We start from the raw sequence: 27,146 nt of genomic DNA on the forward strand, positions 1-27,146 counted from the left end.
CAGGAACCCGGCATGGCCGCTGCGGACTGTGTCCAGTGCTGCTAAAGACAGACTGGAGCCGTGCTACTGGCGGGGTGAGGGAGTGGGGGCTTCCGTGAGGGCCGGGGGGGGGAGGGGGGGGCGGGAGGATGAGAATACTCAGCCACCACCACTGAAGGGAGAAGAGTTCTATCTAGAACAAAAAATATTAATCCACAAATATACTTGATGGACATGCGAAAAAAAATGAAAAATCTTTATCACTTGAGAGCAAGAAGTGGCAGATATTTACACTCCCCCCACCCCACACCCTTCTCCATCTGCGTCAGGAAAGACGACAAAGCCCTGACAACCCTTTATGGAGCAAAGAATTTAGGCTTAGAATGATCCAATCTAGAGTCCAAGACACAATTCAGGTCCCCACCTAAAATAAGCTGATATGAGTCTAAATTGGGTAGGGGCGCCAGCAGGGTATTAATAAAATTAGTATCCTCCCAGTTGGGGGCATAAATATTAACCATGACCACCAGGGAGCCACAGGCAATAACATATCGACCTTTGAGGTTGGCTACAATCTAATAGGCTGAAAACGGGACCCTTTTGTGAATATAAATTGCCGCACCGCTGTCTCTACCATAAAAACCCAAATGAAAAATTCGCCCTCCCTACCCCTTGCGTAGCCTAGTTTGGCCTCTGACCTGCAAATGAGTCTGTTGCAAAATACCACATCGGAGTTTAAGCTCTTAAGGTGAGCAAATGCCCTTGATCTTTTCACTGGGCCATTCAAACCACTAATTTTCCAGGTGACCAAACGAGTTTGAGGTCTTAATCCGGAGTCAGACATTTCCAGCAAGCGAGATTATCCAAGGGATATTTAAACGGTACAGCAAACAAATCCACCCAAGATAGCCACCCAACAAAGTCAAAAGAATCGACAAAGAAAATCTACAGATACCATCAGCAAACTACCTCTACCTCCCATTCCCCTTCCCCAACGCCATTCTCCTTGAATGCAACCACTCCCAAGGACAAATACAAATGGAAGTGAGGCAAACAAAAACTACAAAAGTTTAGGTCTAACAAACCCTAAAAAAAAAATGTTAAGCTCATTATCTAAAAAAACTGCAACAATGAGCGGCAGCGAACCCTTCAAACCCGCTGCCATTAACTAACTCTTTTATTAGCAGGGAGGTCCCTGACTGGAGAAGAAGAAAAATTGATGTAAACAACAAAATACCAAAAGCTCATATACCTTGCACGACAAAAGGAAGTTATATATTATCATAATGAACAAAATTCCACGTAGTTTAAAACCTCAAATCTAAACAAGAACTATCAGAACTCAACCCCAACAAGAGAAATCCAGAACAAACTTTGAATCTAACAATGTAACAATTCAACACGCCTGTGGACAAAACTAAAAATTCAATTACACCGCGCCCAACTTGTGTCTTTTAGCAAAGGAGTCTGCCTCTCCCGGCGTATCAAGGAAATAGGGCGGGATTCTCTGTTTTACGATCGGCAAGAACCTCTCAACGATTCCGGTACCGGTGAGGGGCTAGTACCAGCGCCGCGTGGAATGCCCGTGTATCACGGCGGAAACGGCCAGAGAATTGCAACCCGCCATCAAACCAGCACCGCCTCCGATTCCGGCGTCGGAATCGATTCTCGCCCGATCGCCGATCACAATTTCGCCATCGGGTAACGGAGAATCCAGCTCATAGTCTTTTCCCTCAAAAGTAACTGAGCCGAGCTGGGTAGACCAAAGCAAACCAGACTCCACTCTTATACAGGGCGGCCCTGACTCCACTAAACACGACCCTGACTCTATTAAACACGACCCAGACTCCATTAAACACGACCCTGACTCCATTAAACACGACCCTGACTCCATTAAACGCGGCCCTCTTCTTTGCTCGCTCTGCACACATGTCCTGATAGAAGGAGTGGCCTTCCCACTTAAAGTCACGGTGCTCTTTTGCCCAGCGGTAAACTCTCCTTTTTTTCGAAGCTGTGGGACCTCGCTATCACCGCATGTGGTGGATCTTCAGGACAAGGTGCTGGCCAAAGTATAGGATGCGATCGGTCCAATTCAGGAGGGGATGTGAATCCACCTTTACCCACATTCTTTTTTTTTCCTATTTTAAAATAAATTTAGAGTACCCAATTAATTTTTTCCAATTAAGGAGAAATTTAGAGTGGCCAATCCACCCACCCTGCACATCTTTGAGTTGTGGGTGCGAAACCCATGCATTCACGGGGAGAATGTGCAAACTCCACACTGACAGTGACTCAAGGCCGGGATCGAACCTGGGACCTCGGCGCCGTGAGGCAGCAGGGCAAACCACTGTGTGTCACCGTGCTGCCCTCTTTACCCACCATCTTGCCGAACATGCCTGAGAAGTACTCCCTGGGCATTGGGCCCTCCATCCCCTCTGACAACCCCACATTCCGAATATTTTGCCTCCTGGGCCTATTTTCCAGGTCATTCACTTTGGCTCTCAACGATCTATTTGTTTCGATCACCGAGGACAATCCCGACTTCCATATCTTTGATTATGGCACCCTCGGCTTCAACAGCCTGATTACATTTCCCCAGAGCCGTTCAAATCGGTGCCAAGGCCTCTTCAATTGATTTCTTGAGGTCTTCCGACACAATTCGTCCTTGCTTTTCAATTCCTTCGCCAAGGGACCAGAAAGCGCCTCGACCATTAGTGGAGTGGGCAGAGAACCAGGAACTGACTCCGCCATTTTACTTGCCGGTAAGCTCAGAGAGGCCTCAGACTCCGCCGACAGATTTCTGCTCCCAGCCTTCTTGTCCCCAATTTTTTTGGGGGCATTTCAGTCATACATGGCTTTTATTCCAATAAGTATGTGGGTTTTCGAGAGGAAACAATCTATAGGACTGAGAAAAGGGGCCAAAAGTACCACACTCCAGCGGGAGCCACCTCGTGTGCGTCTTCCCCCCCACATTACGCCATCGGGAGTCAAGATCCAATATTTTTATGCAGGCTTTGGCTCTGAGTTTAGGCCAGGGCCAGCCCAGCATTGCAATGTTGCAGTACCATATCTCCGCCACTGGAGGCCCTCTGCAATCTATGGAAAGTCTCAGCAACGTCTGCTGGCAAGAGTTACACAGCTGCACTCCTCGGATTATCCAAGAGCTTTCTGCAGCTGCCAGGCCAACCTCCATCCGAGAGCTGTCAGCGGGTGGTGGGTTAGGAAGATTATTTCAGACCGATGCTGTGGGGCCAGCGGGACAAGATCACGTGCAAGGGATTTTGACCAAAAGGACAGGAGAGACCTTTTTGCAAGGCTCTCCAAGGATTGGAGTGGTTATGCTTGTGCAGTAGGGATCTAGAAATCTGCATTAATAATCTGGAGATTATGAGTCCGAAACTCAACAGGGCAGAGGGAATTTAAATGCTGTTAATTCAATAAATCTGGAATAAAAAGTCAGCAGTGGTAATTGTGTAACTGCCGACTGTCATAACAATACCCAACTGGTTCACTTTCAGCGAAGGAAATCTACTTTCCTTACCCTGTGTCTGACCTTTGTGTGACTCACCCCACAGTAATGGGGTTGACTCTAAACCGCCCAGTGGAAAGTGGCCCAATAAGACACCCAGTTTGTCACGAACTTCAAGTGTAATGAGGGATGCAACAAATGCTGAATTTGTCAGTGATCGTCACACCCTGTGAATGTATGAGAAAGTCAGAAACTGTGTCAGCACTTCAGATTGGATGGGTGGATGAAGGAAAAAGGGGGTTTAATGAACAAGGCCACATATGGGTCGAGTTCTCAACGGCGTGGGCCACGTGTGGTCCCAACGGTCGGGAACCCGGCTTGCCGGCTGCGGACTGCGTCCAGCGCCGCCACGCTCGCCCGGGATCCTTGCCGCTGGCCGGGGGGGCTTCTGCACGGGCTGGGGGGGGACTGGTGGGGGGGTGGCCAGGGGGGTGGGATGTGGGGTTGGGGCCGTTGTGTCAGGGTGGCAGCACGGCTGTCGCCATGTTTTCCGGCATGACCGGTGCAGGCCGTCAGCCCTGCGCATGCGCGGCTCGATCCGGCTATTCTCCGGCCATTTTCCGCGTGTGGTTCATTCGGCGCTATGCCAGCCCCTCACCGGTACCGGAATCGGTGAGGGGTCCGCGCCGATTTCCTGTTGTGAACCACCCGCGGATTCTCCATTGGCGCCGGCACTTAGCCGCTGGAACGGAGAATTCCGCCCCATATCTTTGCCCTTGATAAGTGCAAGAAAGATTAAAAGGAAATCAAATCAGAGTAATGAACATTAGAGTACTTCCTGAGGTGTTGGGTGGGGGGGGGGGGGGGAATATCAAGACAAACGAAGACTCATGTTAAAAGGATGGACCTTATTCAGAAACTAACAGTCCTCAATGATGCGATGTGCTGTCTGACCGTGAGGTAATAATGACTCAAGAGCAGAAGACCTGAGTAACAGGCTATTGATGGAGAGAATAAACGTTTGAATGAAAATTAAATAAAGGGAATCGATTTTATTTCAAAGTCTTTTGCATGTAGACTCACGTCTTTGATGCAGTGCTCATGGTTGCAATGTTCTTTAGAAATACACTTTCGATGCTCTCCACAAGCAACACGCTTCAACACAAACAAAAATCCCAAGGTGCTACACAGTTAGGCGGATCTAAACAGGAGCAGAAAGGGAAGGTTAGAGGGAGAACATAGGACAGTCGGAGGCCATTCCGCTCCCCCATTCTGTTCTGCCAAGCAATTAAAGAGCCATCTTGGAAGGCAGTTGAGGGAGGTTTACCAGATTGATACTTGAAGTGAGCGGGTTGTCTTATGAGGAAAGGTTGGACAGACTGGGCTTGTTTAGAAGAGTGAGGGGTGGCTTAATTAAAGTATATGGGTGCAATCTGATGTGTTGGGTATGCTGGGTCTGCGAGGACTGCGTTTACCATAGCAGTGAGAGAGACAGGCTGCCAACACTTGGAGAAATGCAACTCTATTTTATTGAACTCTTAACTATTAAACATATTTTAACTGTGGGTTGACACTATGCTGAGTTGACTGGAGACCTGAGGCTAACCTGACCAGATTATCTTACTACCACATGGTGGATGTTCCAGTTGTTGCTCACAGGCTCTGACTGTCTCAGAGGCTGCATCCCGAGAGAGCGGGAAAACTAGTGCCCTCTGGCTTTATAGTGGCCGTGTCCTGTCTGGTGATTGGCTGCTGTGTTCTGTGTGTTCATTGGTCATCCTGTGTGTCAATCAATGTCTGTCTATGCACCATCATATACTTGTGTGTATATTATGACACACTCTATCGGCCTTGTCAGGTCTGAAGGCCGGTAAATCTCGCGAGAGGCCTCTCGCACGATTTGCCGTCCTCATCATGCCTTGCGAGATCTAACAAGATCTCCCAAGGCATTGCAATCTCGATCCCAACCACTGAAATCGGGATCCAAATTTGTATATTCAAGTGAGTAGTTAGTCTCACTTGAATATTTCTGCGCCGGATGTACCCAGCGCCTGGGATCGAACGGCCTCGCCTCAGAAACCTGAAGCGGGCACCGTTTAGCATTGGTTTCTACAAACGCTGACCAGGTGTGGACTCCCAGGCAATCGGAGGGGGGGTGCGGTGGTCGGACACCCACAGCCTGCCTGGGTAACTTCATTTTCCTGAAGGTGGACTTGGGTGCAACCTAACATTTCTCAAGAAATCCGAATGCGGATCAGTGAAAATATCTGACAATCCAAACTCAGTTCTGTCCTCGCTCAAACTCGCTCAGTCCTCATTTCCAGTTACAGAAAGAAACAAACCGCGTTTCGTTCAAAGGGACGAGGAGATGCACCATCAATGCCTAAAAAAACAATGAGTTGTGAAAACTGTTTGACTTTTACAGCCTGTACAATAGGCATCAATAGCAATGGGAAATGTGTTCAGTAATTCTGCAAATGTCACGAGTACTTATTGCTTCTCACTTATTCCTGGGTGGCTCATTTGCGCGATTACTTTGTATTCCTCCGCTTATTGACCCCCAGTTTTATTCAAGTTGCTGCTCATAAGAAGGCCAATACAAGACAAAGGAAAAGGGGACCAGTTACTCCATGCACCTCAAAGCCATTACCATCTCTCTTCAAACACCATCTCAAGTTACTTTCCCCTCCACAAGCAGGATCACCCCTGTGAGAGAAGTAATGATTTTGCCAGCAGTTGATGACATGACCAAGCTCAGGGGATGAACTGTTCACAGTTTTTAATCTCTTACAGCTCAGGACAATTCATTCATGTGCTTTCGGCAACACCATTCAGAAAGCTCTGTCGAGGCAGCAAATTAGAATTAGTAAGTGTGGGAGAACTTGCAATTGCGCGCACTGTCCTTTTTTAAAAAAACATCCTCGCAGGCTTCACGGACAATGAGGTGCAGTCTCTGTTGTTATGCGAGCAGCCAATGTCTCACACAGCCAAGTCCTCCAATTAGCTAACTGACTAGGTGCCATTAATTTGTGGTTTTCCAGTGAGAGAGTCTGACCAGGTTATCTGGTATTTGAGAAGTGATGAAATAGTGTCTGAAACTAGAACTGATTAACACCACCCGCGTCTGCCAGCGGAACACTATCCGGGGGTCACAACTCAAACGCCCGGTTGCCCGAATCAGCTTTTCTGAGCTTTAGGGCAGAATTTTCAGAGCAGTTTGAAAAAAAAAGTTATCATGTATTTTCCCTGCCAGGTAATGTTACCCTGCCCTCTAATGAGAGGCAGACAGACAAGCAGAGGTTGCAACGATTACGCAGATAATTTCTTGTTTCTTGGAAGTACATTCCTGTTGTTATTGGGGCTAATCCCAATCTGACACTGGCTGTGGAGAAGGTGCCAGCTGCCCTTGCAGCTGAAGGGGGATCTCCGGGAGCAGTCACTCACAGCTAGGAGAGGGTTAGAATGCACTGGACCACTCAGCAGTTCAGATCATTGGGAATGATCACATCAAAACTTGTCCAGCCTTTTTACTAGTTTTTTAAAAAACCACCAAAAGCGGTGCCTTCTCTCCCATGCCTGTGTGTAACCTCCCTGGGAGGGCTCAGCATGAACTAACCTGCCTAATTCAGATAACTCAATGCACAACTTGGCAACTTCCTCGAGAGATTGCTTTAGCTGCCCGAAAATATGTTGACTGGGGATTGGTGCTCACACTAAAGGTTAAAAGAAGCACTTCAAAGGGACTGCAGGGGTTGTTCGATGCTCTGTTAATAGGTCATCTGAATCTCGCCCTTTTTGGGATCTCACATTCCTGCATTAACACCCCACTTGCGATTAGCTGCTGATACGAAGGTACGAGACTCCCACATCTTGCAGATCACTGAAGTGTGCTCCACTGGGATTAAATCATCTCCCCCATCTCTTCAAGCAATTTGGAGCAAGGCCGCACCCAGCATTAGGCCTTGATAGCCCACAATGCTTCCAATCGAGATTTCGGTACCCCCTCTACGGACTGTCCTGAAGAACTACAGGTGCAGCCAAGCATTTTGATGTCTGAACTAGTTAAGATAATAAGTAGCTGAGCTGTAAAGGCCATGAATATTCAGGTTTTGATCCTTGCTGCATTCTGGATTGGCTGCTCTATCAGGACAAGGACCCAGCAAGGTGTTAGTGCCTTCAGTAGTCAAGGACAGAAAATCAAAAGGCTCCAGCCACAGATGACCCCAACCGCCCCCTATCCCAAATAGTCATGGTGCCGGTGAACATGATGTCAGGAGCCAGGGGGGCAGCAGGTTCCACTGAAAGTGGACACATAAGAAATGCTCAGGAGGATATACAAACACGGTGCTTGAATTAATATACAAAGACTGCTTCAAACTGATAATTACTGAACAAAAGAAAATTTTAACATATTAATTTAATAGCTACATTAGCAGCAGAGCACTCGACATAAATTATGCAACAATTCAAACAATCAAGGGATCAGTAACAACATACATTTCTCAAGCAGTGCCGATTTGGCTCATCTTGCTAAATCCAAATTGCTTTCGTTTCTGAATTTCACATCCCACAAATAATCAAGTGACGTATCACCGCAGTTTGCGCCAGATAATGTAAGTGCATTTCCAAATAAATGGGACCTGACAACTTTTCCATTATTAACAGCGTGTTAATCAAACATTTAACAGAAGCAAGAGTTTTGCCTCTGTAGGGTTCCACAAACTTCTACATTTAAATAAACACAAATCACTATGACCCAAAGCCCCCTACCATCGTCCAGAGATATCGCTTTCACACAGCTGGGGGAATCTGTCACTGAATTTTTGACCAGACTGCAGAAACTGGCAGAACATTGTGAATTTGGCACATCCCTGACCGAGATGTTGCGGGATAGATTGGTGTGTGGGATAAACAAGGCGACGACTCAAAAAGGTTACTGGCAAAGCTAAATTTTGATCTAAAGAAAGCCACTGAAATAGCCCAATCTCTGGAGAACGCAGGAAAAGAATTTCAGGAGCTACGAGGGGCAGCAGACAGCAATGTCCTCCAGTTAGGGGGAGGGTCCTAGTGTAAAAGTGACCATTCCTCTGACCATCACTAAGTCAGAGCTCAGCGCGCGGTCATGGAAATATTATGCTATGGAAATTGCTCTGGAAGGTTGCAGATGTCAGACAAGGGACTATTGTAAATACTGTAAAAGTGCACAGCCAAGGCAAAGCTACAGGAATAGGCAATACATGTGCTACTAGGGGCTTTCCACAGTAAATTCATTGCAGTGTTAATGTAAGCCGACTTGTGACAATACAGGAATAGGCAATACATGTGCTACTCAAGGAGGAAGCCAAGGCCAGCACAGGCCCATACCATGCAGGTATACCTACTCTCAGAAGCAGAGACAATACAACTAAACTGTACCATCACGACCAAGGTTGCCCAATAATGGTAGAACTGCTGGTGAATGGTCATCCATTCTAAATGGAGGTGGACACAGAGGCTGCCACCTCTGTCACTGGAGAGCATCTGATCTCATTGTTTGGGGACCTCACATGGTGGTTGCGGACTGTGTCGCTTGAAGCAGTTTTGTATTGGTTGCAAAATGGGCTCCACCTCCAGGAAACCACTGATAGCAAGGCTGTATGTAGCGGCAGGATGGAAATGATTGGGTAATTCCCCTGTCAATCACACCCAAACTGCTGTAACTGACTGGGGTGAACTTTACACATTTAACTGTCCTCCACTCACTGCATGAGCAACAGCAGACAGGAGACTTTGCTGTCGTTTCTGTTTGCTTTAGTTTACAGACACTTCTTAAATAGGCTGGGGACTATTTTCTCCGAGTGCGCTGCTTAAACGGAAACAAAAAGTTCTGGAAAAAAACTCAGCAACTGTGGAAAGTGAAACAGACATTCCGTGTCCAATATGACTCGTCTTCAGGGTTGGTTCTTATCCAGTTAGTGACAAGTGACACAGCAAAATGAAGGGGTAAGAGGCAACAACAACTTAGATTTATATAACACCTTGACCATAATAAAACATCCCAAGGTGCTTCACAGGAACATTATTAAATAGAATTTGACGCCGAGCTGACCAAACGTTTGGTCAAAGAAGTACGTTTCAAAGACGGGTAGAGAAGGAGGCAGGTTTAGAGAAGGAATTTCACTGCTTCGGGCCTTGGCAGCTGAAGAACAGAGAAATCTGCAGATAGCCATCATGATGTTATCAGCTACATTATATTAACACTGCCACACATTCTTTCCACAGACACTGCCTGATGTGCTGAGTGTTTCCAGCTATTTCTGCTTTTGTTTCTAAACTGTTGGTTATGTATCAGAGAATGCCGTATCAGAGAATTCCCGTAACAGCCTCCCCGAACAGGCGCCGGAATGTGGCGACTAGGGGCTTTTCACAGTAACTTCATTTGAAGCCTACTCGTGACAATAAGCGATTTTCATTTCATTTCATGCATTTCTGCTGTTTAAGCGACATGCGATCTGTAGTGATGTCAGCAGAGCATTTGCGTTGGCTTTGGGCAGATCATCATCCTGACTGAATCAGCAACACTTTTTAATAAGCAGCTCATCGTCTTTTACAAGAATCCGCAGCGTGGGCACCTCCATACCTTTCCCCGTTGAGGTAACAAAGAAATTTAACAGAAGAGAAGACTGGCGACGAGAACTGTGGCAGACACATCACTGAACTGAAAAGTTTTTTTTTGTCGACTAACAGTGGAGACGGCATCAGGAGCAATGAAGATTCTCGGGTCTGCATGCACATACACACGCATGCGCACACACGCACACACACACCAGGGGAAGGTTTAACAATTTTTTCGACAGCAACAGCAAGTGAGTGGGGTCTGGGTTGCAGGGACTGTGCACGTGACAAAGCTACACAGGCTGCGGGGAATGGGGATTTAGAGTCTGCCGTCTCTGCACAGGCCACCACTCAGGGCAATTGTCGAACAACAGTCAGGCAAAATAGGAAATAATCTAATTGCTTGTAAAAGGAGTTGTTTGTGCCATACTTTCCATTAAAAATCGGAAGGGAGGAAATGTAGATCCTAGGAGCCGGAATCCAAAATTAGCGGGAAAACCAGGCGCCATGGACCCGTACCAGCTGAGGTTTTTCATGAAGGCCCCACCTTCTCAACCTTGCCCCTCGCCTGAGGTGTGGTGATCCTCAGATTAAATCACCACCGGTCAGCTCTGCTCCTCAAAGGGGAAAGCAGCCTATGGTCATCTGGGACTATGTATTTCTTGCTCATGGACAGTGTACCTGTGACTTCATCTCAAGTTCAAAGATATACAAGAACCAATCTAGTGATGGGGAAGGTGATGAACTTGGTCCAAAAAGAAACGCTATCAGACATCGATCGGAAAAATCCAGACATCAAGCCGTACATCACACATAGACTTGTGTTGACCATACAGAATGGAGAATCTGTGTAAATATTCCTCCAAACTTTTGTAGTAGAGTCCTTGACCAACTGCATGAGGGACATCCTGGTGGGGTGAGGATGAAGGGATTGGCACACAGTTATTTTTGGTGGCCAGGGTTAGATTCTCAAATTGAAGAGAAAGTTGGGCAATGCCAATCTTGTGCAAAAACTAAGGAACACTCCAGCATTACAACCATTACATCCGTGCGAATGGCTGACTCAGCAATGGCAGAGAATACACATCGATTATGCTGGTCCACTGGAGAATCACATGTTCTTAGTGATTGTGGACGCCCACTCGAGATGGCCTGAAGCCTCAATACTGATATCAACGACCATTGACTAGATGAAAAATCTGCACGATTTGGAACACTGGAGCAGATTGTCAGTGATAACGGTACACAGTTTATTTCAAAGGAGATTGAGGACTACTTGAAAGGGAATGGTATACAACATATCAGCAGGGAGGCAGGGTGGCACAGTGGTTAGCACTGCTACCTCACAGAGTCAGAGACCTGGCTTCAATTCTGTCTGTGCGGAGTCTGCACGTTCTCCCCGTGTCTGCGTGGGTTTCCTCCGGGTGCTCCGGTTTCCTCCCCCAGTCCAAAGATGTGCAGGTTAGGTGGATTGGCCGTGCTAAATTGCCCCTAGGTGGGGCTATGTGGATAGGACAGTGGATTGGGCCTAGGGAGGGTGCCCTTTCAGAGTGTCGGTGCAGATACAATGGGCCGAATGGTCTCCTTCTGCACTGTAGGGATTCTATGATATCAAGCCAGCTCCATATCTTCCAGCAACAAATGGAACGGCTGAACATTTTGTGCAATCATTGAAGCATTCTATCAAAGCATCGAAGGACCAGAAACATCAAGAGGAAACAAATTTTGAATATCTTATCACAACACTGTACATACTACCACACAATGTTCACCGGCAATGCTATTGTTCAAGAGCAAACTACGAACACAGTTTGATTTGTTAACCCCACCTGATACTTCAGAGATTGTCAAATGACAGGAATAAGCACAAATTGCTTGGAGGGAGTGAACCTCTAAAAAAACGAGTATTTAACCAGGGAGAGAGAGTGCGAGCTAGGAGCTACACCACTAACGAGAAATGGGTATGAGCTATGATTCTAGCGAAGACAGATCCAATATCATTCACTGTGCAGACGGATAATGAAAGAGTTTGGAGACATCATGCTGATCAGTTATTGCTGCACAAAATTTTGAGTTTGCAAAATCTTCTCAGGTGGTTCTAACCGTAGAAAATCGAGAGAGACATACTTCGGTTCTGAGACTGGAGACAGTGGCAAGTTCAGATCCTGTTTCAATGTCGGTGGTGACAGATACGGAAATGACTACTCAAGTGTCATCTAGAGAAAGGAATGAGGACACTTCAGAGGTGACAAATAGCCAAGAATGTTGAATTCTACCAAAAAGGGAATAAATGTCCACCACAGATTGAATTGTATATACGTATGGAAATAATATATTGTGTAAATATTAATTGTACTAATGAAGCAAAGAGGGAGGGATGTTATGCATCAGATAGTGCATTCCTGCTGGTTCTGCATCACATGATGTGTAGTGACATCAGCAGAGTCTTTGCGTCGACTTTGGGAAGATCATCTCCTTGATTTTGTGAGCAACATCCTTTTCTTATTAAGAAGATTATAAAGAAGAGACTAATAAACCTCTCATTGTGTTTTACAAGAATGCAGAGTGTGGACACTTCCATATCCTTTCGCTTTGCAGCAGAAAAGAAATATAGTACTGTCCAAAAGGCTTTCCGACGTTAATGGATTCTAGAACTGATGGCACTGTAGTGTCTTCAGCAATGGATCTTGAGTGTAGTTCTTCTCTCAAGCGCATGTAGGGAATGCTGATACTGTGATGAAACTGCATTGCCCTGAATATTTCGGCGCGCGATATCAGCAATAGTCATTTAATAAAAAAATGGAGGGGGTTCCTATAATAGTTTCAATCATTATTAAAGAGGACTCAGTCTAACCGTGATGGTGCAGCAACACACTACAGAAAAATACACTTCAAATACTTATCACCTCAACACTCACATCCCTTCAAGTGCCAGTGGCAGGCTCAGTATCGGTCATGTCTCACCAGCTTCAACACAGACAGTAGCCCATATTCAACCCATTTTTCAGATAACAAAATCTAGAATTATATAACTGGGTGTTTTTCACTTTCCTAGGGAAAGTATACACGCCCTCCTTATACTCTGCTAAAATCTTAATGAGTAATGACAACACAGGATTAAATTTTCAAGGAGCTGTCTATGTAGTGTCTGGCATACTTGACTCATCCTGTGTATGTACACCCTGAGGAAGTGAAATTTTCAGCAGGGATTAATTAAACAATGTAGAGGGGCAGGGAAAGTCTCTGTGGGTTGTGTAATGCAAATAATGACTAACATACTCAGCTGTAAGAAACCTATAGCAATTGGGCAGTGTTTTCACAAAAATAAAACATGTATAATAGTAGCAATGTTCCATTTCATCAGTTTTTTTGGTAAGAAGCTAGAGCATTTGGTCCATCACCAATGCCTGGCTGAGGTCACGCCACAACATGTGTGGAACCACTATTATGAACCTTTGTGTTTCCAGCATAGTCACAACTGAGATGTCCCACAGCAACACTAAATAAAGGCACTTTAAATTCATTTACCCATTTGCTTTTAGTTGTGGTTCATATTTTTCCTTTAGGAAAATACCATGGGCCAGATTCTCCGTTCCTGAGTCGAAGTGCTGACGCCAACAGAGGATATGTAGGGGGTGATTCTCCCAAAGGGAGATAAAAGTCCCGACTCCGGAGTGAAAACCGGAGTGTTTCAGTCCGGCGTCGGAGCCCGCTCCCAGCCCCCTATTTTCCCGCCCCCGGGGGGCTAGGAGCGGGGTCGCGTTTTTTACGCGCGCTGGACCGTGGCACCGCGTAAAAAGGGGCGCCGCGTAAATGACGCGGCCAGCGTTGCGTAAATGCGCGGTTGCCATCCTCCCCGAGGTCGCCCTGCAAGAAGATGGCAGATGGATCTTGCGGGGCGGCGGAGGAAAGGAGGTCCTCCTTTAGAGAGGCCGGCCCACCGATCGGAGGGCCCCGATCGCAGGCCAGACCCCATCGGAGGCCCTCCCCGGTGAAGGACCCCCCCCACCCCCCCCAACAGGCCGCGCCCCCCCCCCCCCCGTGTTCCCGCACAGTTCCCGCCGGCAACGACCAGGTGTGGACGGCGCCGGCGGGAACCAGTCGTGTCGTAGCGGCCGCTCAGCCCATCCAGGCCAGAGAATCGCAGCAAACGGCAAGCGCCGATTCTCCGAGCGGCCCGGAGCGATTCTCGCAGCGCTGGTTTCGGGGGGGGGGGGGGGGGTGAGAGAATCACGAGCGGGTGTCGGGGCGGCATGGTGCGACTGGCACGGCGCCCCGGCGATTCTCCCACCCCACGTGGGGGGGGGGGGGGGAAATACCACCCGTAGAGTTCCTCGATGAAATAATCGGCGCCACACCCGCACCGATTCCGCTACTGGTGAGGGGCTAGCACCAGTGCCACATGAGACACCTGCGGAACACGTGGAGGAATCGTCTGCACCTTGATGGACATGCACAGGGCTGACATGCTGCAGCCACACGTACACTTACACCCCCCACACTCATACCGATCGGCGGAGTGCTGGGCCACGTACTCGTCCACCCCGACCCCACAGCCCACTTCCTGGCCATCCCTCACTACTCCCCCCAGCCCTGGCAGAAACCCCCTGGCCAGCGGCACGACTGTCGCTGCAGTATAACGGTGCTGGACAGTGTCCGTATGCCCCCTCTCTCCGCAGTCAGCATGCCAAGCTCACGACTGTTAAGAGAACACGTTGACTGCGCCATAAGGAACTCGGCCCATCAGATGCGGAGTATCGTCGGTGGGCCCAATAAAGAGATGCGGATGCAGATGCACGAGGCGCATTGACGCTGATTTGGAGCATCGCGACCCGCCATTAAACCGCCGCCTGCCGCGATTTCCAGAGCTATTCTCTACCCGAACGCTGTTCCCGATTCCGGCGTATGCCAACAGAGAATCCCGCCCCATCTGTTTTTGTAGGGGGGGTGGGGAACTGTTGGTTAGGATTGTAAATTATTGGAACCAAACAAACCACACAACCACAGTGTCTCTCCCCCACTATCATACCATGTTCAATGAATCCACTGCCACTATTATCACATTCTGAATGCACATATTTAACCAGCGGGCCTTTTATTAGGAAACACAATAGCATTTAGCAGATCCACAATCACGGGCCCACCCTCTCAGTTAAAGAACTGTGTGTGGTAGCAACTTATGTTGATATAGCATCTTTATTACAAAGAGATATCTCAAGGTACTTCACAGACTATGGAGGGAAACAGATGCCAAACTAGGAAGCGACCAAGATTAAGTTCACCAAAAACTTGGTCAAAAAGCTGGGTTTTGAGATGTATTTTGTTGAGGTTGAAACGTTTAGAGACAGGGCGTTCCCAAGAGAAGAGTTGGGACAGCCGAAGACGGCCATCAAAGCTGAGGTGAAAGGAAGGGGGGGTAAATGTGCAAGAGTTCAGGGGCAAAGGAACAGAGGGTTCAGGAGGGGAAACAAGACTGGAGGAAACTGAAAACATTGGATGAAGCAATGCTAAGGCAAGCTTTCTACACAAGAGCAGAATTACATACGTGTTGGGAAGCCATCAACAAGGAGGGTGTGATGAGAAGTGGGACAAAATATTGCAGCACGGCCTTGGGCACGTTAAAGATTATAGAAAGTGGAAATAGAATGTTGGAATAGTTATGTCTGTAAGTGGATAATAGGTTTTAACAGCAGAGAAGCTGGGTGGACACAAGTGCACTGTGAAGGTAAAAGCAAGTAGTCCCATTTATGGATAGGATTTGGAGTTTAAATCCCAGCTCAAGTTCAGAATAGGTCCATTCAGCCCATTGAAGAGGGAGGGAAGAATAGAGAATTAGTGGCTGGGGTATAGAGTCAATGGTGGAAGTCAAAGACAAGACATTAATTGAAGAATCCAAGACGTTACGTTGGCCTCGTAGTCTCATAGAGTAAAGGTTGCTGAAGAGTCAGAAGACGTACGGGGTATCGTCAGCATATATAACTGACCATGGTGCCTAAGAATGATGTTGCCGTGAGGCAGTGTGTAGATAAGGAAGAATCATAGAATCCCTACGGTGCAGAAGGATTTTGGCCATCGAATCTGCACCGACCCACTGAAAGAGCACCCTACATCTAGGCCCATTCTATTCTCGTACCCTGGACACTAAGGGACAATTTTAGCACGGCTAATCCACCTAACCTGCACATTTTGGACTGAGGGGGGAAACCGGAGCACCCGGAGGAAACGCACGCAAACTCCACACAGTCACCCAAGGCTGGAATTGAATCCAAGACCCTGGTGCTGTGAGGCAGCAGTGCTAACTACTGTGCCACCCAAGATGGAGAGGATGGAGAAAAAGAAAGATTCACAAGTCATATGGAAGGACCGTGAAGAGCTGGCAAGAAATGGCGCTTTCCAATAGACAGAAATGGAGTGTGCAGGTATTGCCATGGAAAGGAGATGTGAGAAAATGATGTGGTCAGCCTCATAGAATGCTGCAGGGGACTCAAGGGAGACAGGGATATGGGAGAAAATAGTTAATTTCTGTTACAGGCAGAGTTCAAATGTCGCTCAAAATGGTGGGAGATATCATATGAAGGTCACTCACACAGCTACCTAGAAGTGTGATTGGGCTTAAACTGCGGAAATCTGTGATTTCCACTGGCTGCCTTTTTGATCGGGGACAGTGCTTGATTTCCCAAATCAATTTCATTCACTTCTTCTGTTTTGAGCTGTAAATCATCTCAAACTGTGCAATTAGCCCTGAAGCCAGTGTGCGGTATTATTACAGACGATACATTGGAGGCTGTAAACACAGCCATTTGTACAGTAATAGTAGCTGCCTCAGCACATCAGAGGCCACCGTGGGGGGTAGTTGGAAAGCACCGTTGTGTACAATTGGTTATTTGTGTGAATTAGTTACTCATTTCCCATCTCCACCAGGAGCCTTTGGGCAGGTAACATAAGTTTCAGTGAGGTCGCTTTGAAGAATCCAGACCTACACAGGAAATAACATTGAATTCTCACCACGGTGCATCTGTTTAGACAATACTAACACAATGCTTCAAGTTACATGCTGTAGGGCATTTAGTGAGAAAGAAAAAAGGTCAATCATCCCAATAGCAAAAGCAACTTGTGGTAAAAGACGCTCATTCCCGAAGAAGTGAACAAAGAGACTAAGGTTTGAATTTTTGCAATGAGCCTCTCCATCGCTGTGAAAATGGTGGATGATGGGTGAGTTGGCATGGTAGATGCAAGGGAAAAGGGTGGTGGGCATGGGATGGAATTATGTTGGCATAGGTGCTATAAAGGGCCATAAGACCATATGATGCAGGAGCAGAAGTTGGCCACTCGTCCATTGGGTCTGCTCTGCCATTCAATGAGATTATGACTCATCTGATGTGATGTTCCTCAACTCCACTTTCCCATCTTATCCCCATAACCCTTGATTTCCTTACTGACTAAAAATGTCTACCTCAGCCTTGGACATAACAAATGAGTCTGCACATCTCTCTGCGGTAAAGAATTCTACAGATTCACTACCCTCTGAGAGAAGAGATTCCTCCTCATCTCTGTCTTAAATGGGTGATCCCTTACTCTGAGATGATGCCCTCTGGTCCTAGACTCTCCTAAATGAGGAATCATCTTTAGAACAGTACAGCACAGAACAGGCCCTTCGGCCCTCGATGTTGTGCCGAGCAATGATCACCCTACTCAAACTCACGTATCCACCCTATACCCGTAACCCAACAACTCCCCCTTAACCTTACTTTTTAGGACACTACGGACAATTTATCATGGCCAATCCACCTAACCCGCACATCTTTGGACTGTGGGAGGAAACCGGAGCACCCGGAGGAAACCCACGCACACAGGGGGAGGGCGTGCAGACTCCGCACAGACAGTGACCCAGCCGGGAATCGAACCTGGGACCCTGGAGCTGTGAAGCATTGATGCTAACCACTATGCTACCGTGCTGCCCTAATGCTACCATGCTGCTTCTTAGCATCTACTCTGTCAAACCCCTTGAGAATCCGATATGTCTCGATAAGGTCACCTCTCATTCTTCAGGAGGGCATAGTCTGGCATGGAGGATATGGGGGGCCATGGGGGTTGGATAGAATGGCATAAGGTGTACATGGAGCATGGTGAAGGCATGAGGTGGCATGGGCTTCCATGGACAGGACATATGGGGCGGGATTCTCTCGTGCCGTATGGGAGAATCGCCGTTCACGCTATTTTTTTCCCCACAGCGCGGGTCCGACGCCGGCAGGCGATTCTCCAAGGAGCGGAGAATCGGCGCCATCTGCATCGGCACGTTTGGTGCGGCGCCGGTCGGGGGCTGCTGTCCGCGGCTGCGCAGCCGATTCTCTGGCCTGGATGGGCCAAGTGGCAGCGCGGAAACAGCAGAGGCCCGCCAGCGCCGTTCACCCCTGCTCACAGGCGGCGGGAACTCTGCGTGTAGGGTCGGAGGGCGGCCTGAGGGGCGGGGAAAAGCGTTCCTTCACCGGGGGGGGGGGGCCTCCGATGGGGTCTGGCCCGCGATCGGTGCCCACCGATCGTGCTGGCTGGCCTCTCCAGCCGCGGCCCTATTTTATTACGTGGCCGGCCCCTGAACCCCGACGCCATATTGCGTCGGGGCCAGCGCATTGGAGAAGTCCCCTGCGCATTCACGGGTTGGCGCGGCACCACTGTGCATGCGCGGGTTGGCGCCGCCGCCCTCTGTGCGCCAGGAAGTGAGGCTGGAGCGGCGTGAACCGCTCCAGCGCATGCTGGCCCCCTGTAGGGGCCAGAATCGGTACTCCCAGTGGGCCCATTCACGTCGTCGTGAACGCGACGCCGTTTCCGATGGCGTGGGCACTCTGCCGCCGAATGGGAGAATCTCGCCCATGAATTGTTCGGGGCTGGGGAGATGTGAAGGATGTTTATTGTTTTAATGCTTTTTCAAAAACCTTTGGCAAGTTTCCACTGCATCGAGGTAGGCCCTTGCCGTACCCGCTTCCGGACCCTGAAACCCCTGCACTCGTTCTGCGGTCGGCCTGACTGCCAACTTCCGTGGTACTTTCTCCCGAGTCTGGTTTGCAAAGCCAGGAATTGTATCGACTCTGCACTCCCGATGTGGGGCAAAGATTTGCGCCAGAGTGTCTGCAGTTTTAAACATCAGACAGCAGCTATCCTGTGATGTTTTGATATTTGTTCACGGGGCGTGGGCATCGCTGACTGGGCCAGCATTTATTACCCGAGGGCACTTAAGAATCAACCACGTTGCTATCAAATGTAGGCCAGACCAGGTAAAGGTGACAGATTTACTTCCCGCAAGAACATTCGTGAACCAATAAAAATCACAGAATGATTCAGATGTTTTTTTAGGACAATTGGCAACGGATTCATGGCCATCATTAGATTTTTAATTCCAGATTTATACTGAATTCAAATTTCATCATCTGCCGTGGTGGGATTTGAACCCAGGTCGCCAGAGCATCACCCTGGGTCTCCGGATTACTAATCCAGAGACAATACCACTACACCACCGCCTCCCCTTATTGTATGCATAATGCATCACTGGCCAGCCATGATTAATAATGGTTGCAGAATAAAACTGACATACAGTTCAAAGAGTTTGTTACAGGTAATGCACAAGAGGAAATAAAGAAAGAGAATGCTGGAATCATTCCTGCGGAGTTGGAATTCTTATTCCTGACTTAATATTTCAGGAGTTTGGAAGTTGACCTAATATTTAAGGAGTTTTGAAAGTTTGGCCTGGACTGTCCAAGTCTGCAATCCCAGAACAATTCTCAGGAAATTTCACGCTCCAGACCATATTTAAAATGAAAGGATGCAAAAAAATGAGCCTTTGGGCAGAGCACACATGAAGGAAGAAGGAACAACTGTTTCAGATGAGCTGGAAGGATCCATTAAATTCTTTCTGTGTTTCATCAAAAATTCAGCTGCCGTCCTATTAAATAGTAACTAACTGTGATCAAGTTGTAGAGTGGATGTTGCTTCTGAAGTGTTAGTGATGTTGAGAGCAGAGGTAGGATGAGACATGTCAGAGCAGAAAATGATGCTCAAACTTTGTTGGACTGAAGATCACAAGTGGATTTAAACAGTCAAATCTGGAGGTATCCTGTCACTTATTGCACTCTATGCTGCCCAGGCTGCAGTTACTGTGCCATCCACTGCGTTCAAACTGCAGGCAGTTATTGTACTGCATACCACACACTGCAGCACAGTGGCTAGCACTGTTACTTCATAGCTCCAGGGTCTCAGGTTCGATTCCCGGCTTGGGTCACCGTGCGGAGTCTGCACATTCTCCCCGTGGCTTCGTGGGTTTACTCTGGGTGCTCCAAGTCCTGAAAGACGTGCTGTTAGATGAATTGGACATTCTGAATTCTCCCTCTGTGTACCCGAACAGACGGCAGAGTGTGGCAACTAGGGGATTTTCACAGTAACTTCATTGCAGTATTAATGTAAGCCTACTTGTGACAATAATAAAGATTATTATTATTATTACACTCAGGCTGCAGGCAGGTACAGCTCGAGGGCAGGTAGTGCCCTCAGACGGTAAGCTATTTGTTTATTACTTTGCACAACACAGCCACCCCACCACCATTCAGTCTGTCAACAGCAGTTTCCAGCAGAACTTTTAATATTTTTCGATCAATTCTATTCATTACATAATTTTGTGAATAATCGCTGCATTCAGGCTGCACGTAATGAAACACTTGGAACAGCCCTGTTAAATGAAGTAGTATCAATGGGGGCTACACTCTCATCCTTCTTTCTTTTCTGTTTGTAAACATGAACAAGTGCTCTTGTATAAAAAGCAAACCGCACGGGTATCAGGAATATACCCATCAGTGAGTTACACAAGGTCTGGATAATAATAATATTTATTGTCACATGTAGGCTTACATTAACATTGCAATGAAGTTATTGTGAAAAGCCCCTAGTCGCCACATTCCGGCGCCTGTTCGGTACGCAGAGGGAGAATTCAGAATGTCCAATTCACCTAACAAGCACGTCTTTCGGGACTTGTGGGAGAAAACCGGAGCACCCGGAGGAAACTCACGCAGACATGGGGAGAACGTGCAGACTCTGCACAGACAGTGGCCCAAGCCGGGAATCGAACCTGGGACACTGGTGCTGTGAACAACAGTGCTAACCACTGCGCTATCATGCCTGCATGCCCATTCAGGTCTGCATTTGCAGGCACAGGTAAAAACACTAGTCTTTCCTTAAACTTCAACTGACTCATTGAATTGTTAAGTTTATTCATAAATTTATTCATAAATTCATTTGACATGGTGTCACTTTAATTGCATTATTCTTTCGCCGTGAGTGTAGCTAGCCTCATCGAGGGGCTTTCACTGTGGTCTGTATCGTCCTGAAGCCTTTGATGCACCTCTACCAGATGCATGCTGAAGCAGTTCTGATAAGTTGTTTCAAAATCCATGAGCTGGATCCTATTCCTCTGCATTACTGATGTTACCTGTCTGAACAAGTTCTCAGAATGACTCTTTCCAGCAGCTTTAGCAACCTCAAATTTAAATATTTACAGAATAACACCAGCGAGCCTAATTATTCCAACGTGCCACGAGAACCACTTAGATGGCATCGGGAAACCAGGTCTGGAGCAAAATATCACTGTTTTGCAGGAATTCTGCTGTGGACAATGATGTGGGCCATGCTAATTAAATAAAATGATGCGTCTGACAGACAATTCAAAAGGAGTACGAGAATGACCTCAGCTAAATCCATAGACATTGGCTTGGCAAACCGAACCACAGACACACTCACACATCGCAAACACACACACAGAGACACACTCACACACCACAGAGACACTCACACACACACACTCACACACAGACACACTCACACACACAGACACGCCACACCACACACCCACTCACCAGGGCTCCAGGAAACAGAAAAATAACACTCGGAATCACCAAGACACTATTTAAGTATTATTTAAGGGGCAGCACGGTAGCATTGTGGATAGCACAACTGCTTCACAGCTCCAGGGTCCCAGGTTCGATCCCGGCTTGGGTCACTGTCTGTGCGGAGTCTGCACATCCTTCCCGTGTGTGGGTGGGTTCCCTCCGGGTGCTCTGGTTTCCTCCCACAGTCCAAAGATGTGCGGGTTAGCTGGATTGGCCATGATAAATTGCCCTTAGTGTCCAAAATTGCCCTTGGTGTTGGGTGGGGTTACTGGGTTATGGGGATAGGGTGGCGGTGTTGACCGTGGGTAGGGTGCTCTTTCCAAGAGCCGGTGCATCCCGATGGGTCGAATGGCCTCCTTCTGCACTGTAAATTCTATGAAATTAAATTATTAGGAGAACCCTCCCCCCTCCGATTGGTTGCTTCACCTATATGACTACCGTAGCATGCCTTTCCCTGTTATTCTGTAGTATCCTGTCCCTCTTCTCAAAGAGTTTATTTATCATTTCAGTGTCAAAAGTCCCAATTTATATCCTGGGAGCCACACGGTCAGAAAGATCTGCTTCATTACTGTCCATAGTCCTTTCCATATACTTGGAGCAGATGTGGGTTTGCTAATTGATTATTTATTGCAGCAGACAATGCAGTCGTAACAGGCCCAGAACCACTCCTATGTTCTATTAATAATGAATTCCCAGTTGCTGGGCAACAGCTCAGCACAGCTATTTGGAAGTGGCTTTCGTTATTTATGGATCAAAGGTCAGCAAAGCTCCAGTGTAGCTGTCTGGACACGATCCAGCGAAAAAGGTCCCTTTACCAAGTTCTTGGTAGGAGAATACACTTTTTCCAAGGAAGCCTGAAACTTTCCAATGGACTGCAGGGATACCGTAGCTGGGTTTCAGTGGAGGGCCATTCATTGTCAAATTGAAGGACTGGATGCTTCCCTCTGGGGAAATGGGCCATTATTTGGATTCTCAGCACAGAGTTTAAGGATCTTGCAAGACAGGTTTTGTTCACGACAAAAGGAGGAACTGGAGGTGTGATATCCTGCCTGAATGCTTGAATCCCATTGCCTGGGGAACCGCACACCTCGTCGCCAGTTTTGTGACGGCCACAAAGAATCCAGCACAAATTTGCAGAGTCAAAAAGAAAATACCTTTATTCGCATTAACATACTCAGCAGCAGTAGCTCTCCTCTCCTGCCTACTCTAACCGGTAACACATTGGCCAGCTCTATTTATACAGCTGCAACTGCTAATGATTTCCCCAGCCCCCTTACTAGGGGAGCTCCGACTCCCCAAGAGACCCAGCCAATGGGGTTCAGGCAAGTTATAACAGGAGGACCACTGTGTCTCTACAAAAGCAGAAAAGGCTGGAAATACTCTGCCGAGCTTGGAAGGGGCATCATTGTCCTGGAGTGTTAACTTGGTTTCTCTCCATGGATGCGGTCTGACCTGCTGACCATTCCCCGCCTTTTCTGATTTTATTTCACATTTCCAGCCACCGCAGTATTTTGCTTTGACTCTCAGCGCTTCGAGGTTTATCTGTCTTCACTATCAGATTTCTACGCTCTGCAGTATTTCACTTCACAGTGTTTCACTTTTCGCGAGTGCTCGAGGGGGACCTTCTACAAATATGGGGAGAAGGCCAATCTTCCTTTGCCATACCAGCTGGGGCAGCACGTTGCCCCCCCCCCCGGGGATCGCGCAGATAAGGGATTCGAGTGCCAGGTTCTTTCCGCCACAGGGAAGGTCAATGTTGCGTTTGTGGCCTTTTATCGTGAGCTACGTGAGTCAGAGCCTCCAGAGGAGGGATTGTCAATGATGCCATTTTTTGGACGGGTTGTCCTTCCCGGTGGTGGAGTAGGGAGAAGGGAGGTGTTGGAGGTGATGATGGGACCATCTTTTCAAAGAGTCGCAGTTGAGGGGTCATGGCAGGTGGGTGGAGGAGCACAACTGGGGTGTATGAACAACCATGAGGAGTGAGTGGAGGGATACAACTTGGCATGGAGTGTATGAGGGGCCATGGGGGTTGATGGAAGGCATATGAGGCCTTGCTGTTTTTATTTTGACTCAGGCAAGGTCCCAGAGCACCCAGGTGGGCCTTTTAAGCAGCTCGCTGCCACACCCAGCTGCCCCTTGTGGCTGCTTGCAAACATTTACTGAGGGGTGGGGAGCCCAACGCCGCTACCCAGCATCACCATCCCGTTCCCCATATGAAAGTCCTGTCTTGGTGGGCATTTTCACCGAACTGGAAAATGTCCCGATCATCCATAGGCTCTACTATTAATTCACAGACTGATGCCATTATCTCCAAACCTAAATACCTTGTACCTTCTCAGTAAAACAATCTAAGCTTTCCTTTGATCTTTAACAATCAAACCATCCAGACTTACTGTTGACAAACTTCAGCAAAGGTCATATGACCCCCTTCCACCCTAAATTAGAGGCACAGTTCCAAAAGATCTTAGACACCTCACGATTGTAACAATATGCTCGGTTTGATATGTGAGTGTCAAGATGTGCACCAGTGTACCGAGCCAGTTCAATGCACTTAGCAAAGAGCTGGTTGCTCCAAACATAAGACCAATAAAAAAGACAAATCTGAGCAGCCGTCAGCTCAGGATGTTCATTTTCATGAATTGATGGAGACTAAATTGCATTACGCAAAATCATCTACAGACGAGCGGTGTGAAGTAAATCTCCTGCGTAGTCCTTTAACGCACATTATGAACTGGTTAGATCTGGTGTATATCGCAACTACAAGGACATCTCAAGCTTTAAATAACAGTTAGCACACAAGCAGCCAATAAAAATGATTGAATAGCAAGTGGCCTTCAATGAATGAGTAATAAATAAAAGCAAACTACCCCGGATACTGGAAATCTGAAATAAAATCAGAAAGTGCTGGTAAAACTCAGCAGGTCTGGCAGCATCTGTGCACTTTCTCCTCTTGGACCAGTCACATTTCTACCTCCCTTCAGTTCCAAGGAAGAGTCATACTGGACTTGAACGTTAGCTCTGCTTCTCTCCCCACAGATGCTGCCAGACCTTCAATGATATGGGCTTTGCAGAACTTACACATCTGGACATGGTGGGCTTTCATGCAAAGAATATTTTAAATGTACTTTTCTTTTACTCAGTATGAAATAAAAATTTACCCAATAATAATAATAATAGGGCACAATTCTCTGCTCCCCACGCGGCGTGGGAGAATCGCGGGAGGACCCCCGACAAAATTCATGCCCCCCCCCCCCCGGCTCGGAATGAAAACGGCGAGTGGTGATTCTCCTACCCGGATGGGCCGAGCAGCCTGCCATTCGCGGCTGTTTCACGACGGCGGCAAACACACCTGGTCGCTGCCGTCGTGAAATGGGAGTGAGAAGCCCGTTTGGGGCTTGTAGGTGGCCTAGAAAGGAAAGAGCACCACGACTGTGCCCGGGAGGGGACAGGTCCGCGATCGGTGCCCACCGATCGTCGGGCCGGTGTCCAAATTGGACGCACTATTTCCCCTCCGCTGCACCGCAAGATCAAGCCGCCACGTCTTGCGGGGCGGCTGAGGGGAAAGACGGCCACTGTGCATGCGCAGGTTCGTCATGACGTCAGCCGCGCATGCACGGGTTGGAACCGGCCAACCTGCGCATGCGCAGCTGATGTCATTAGGCGTGCCGGCCGTGTCATTCTTGGCACGCGCCCCCGCGGCCGAGATTTACGGAGCGCCACTCCTAGCCCCGCCGGGAGGGGAGAATAGGGGGCGAGGAGCGGAGAATTCCGCCCTAATAATCGTTATTGTCACAAGTACAAAGAACAAAGAAAAGTACAGCACAGGAACAGGCCCTTCGGCCCTCCAAGCCTGCGCTGACCATGCTGCCAGACTAAATTACAATTTTCTACACTTCCGGGGTCCGTATCCTTCTATTCCCATCCTATTCATGTATTTGTCAAAATGCCCCTTAAACGTCACTATCATCCCTGCTTACATTAACACTGCAATGAAGTTACTGTGAAAAGCCCCTTGTCGCATGTCCGGATACACAGAGGGAGAATTCACAATTTCAATTCACCGAACAAGCACATCTTTCGGGACTTGTGGGAGGAAACCTGAGCACCCGGAGGAAACCCACGCAGACACGGGGAGAACGTGCAGACTCCACACAGACAGTGACCCAAGGCGGGAATCGAACCTGGGACCCTGGTGCAGTGCTATCCACTGTACTGCTGTGCCGCCCCACAATTGCTACATAAGGTGCGAACTTTACCCAACCGGCCCCAACGTACGGCATCCAAGTGTGTCCCAAAATCTTTCAAGTGTCTCTAATTAATCCTGGCAGAACAGTATTTGTTGACTCTCGTAACACACAATATGTTTTGTGCTAATATTTCCTCATTTACACCACCTCATTGCTCGAGTATATTGATTTTCTGATTATATCAGCATGTACTCCACAGATTCGACACTAGTTCCACGTTAGTCACTGCGGCACTGCTAAAAGAGACAGAACAAAGAACAAAGAACAACACAGCACAGGAACAGGCCCTTCGGCCCTGCAAGCCTGTACCGGTCATTATACCAACCTTTGTCAAAACCCTCAGCACTTCCTCATGCCGTATCACTTTATACCCACCCTATCCATGTGTTTGTCAAGATGCCTTTTGAACGTTTTTAATGTATCTGCTTCCACAACCTCCCCTGGCAACACGTTCCAGGCACTCACCACCCTCTGTGTAAAAAGCCTGCCTCGCACATCTCCTCTAAACTTTGCCCCATGGACCTTAATCCTATGCCCCCTGGTGACTGACCCCTCCATCCTGGGAAAGAGTGCCTGCTCATCCACTCTATCCATGCCCCTCATAATCTTGTACACCTCTATTAGGTCACCCCTCAACCTGCATCTTTCTAATGAAAACAGTCTGAGTCTATTCAGCCTCTCCATATAGCTAACACCCTCCATACCAGGCAACATCCTGGTGAAACTCCTCTTCACCCTCTCCAAAGCCTCCACATCCTTCTGGTAGTGCGGTGACCAGAATTGTGCGCAATATTCCAAGTGCGGCCTTGTACTGTATTTTAGTCAGACTGAGAGGGGAAAAGAAAACATTTTGAATATTTAGATGTCAAAGTTGACAAACGCCGAGTTCATCAATTACAAACTGAGCCCAAATGGCTCCATTTTCTGCGC

General features: G+C 47.9%; 1 protein-coding gene across 2 annotated transcripts in view; it reads right to left on the minus strand.

Annotated features, from left to right (window-relative positions):
* Positions 1-27,146, minus strand: part of si:dkey-34e4.1 (carboxyl-terminal PDZ ligand of neuronal nitric oxide synthase protein) — a 126,503-nt gene that overhangs the window by 38,417 nt on the left and 60,940 nt on the right. The window lies entirely within an intron of this gene.

Source organism: Scyliorhinus canicula, chromosome 21 (assembly GCF_902713615.1).
Source record: "Scyliorhinus canicula chromosome 21, sScyCan1.1, whole genome shotgun sequence".
Taxonomy (NCBI): domain Eukaryota; kingdom Metazoa; phylum Chordata; class Chondrichthyes; order Carcharhiniformes; family Scyliorhinidae; genus Scyliorhinus; species Scyliorhinus canicula.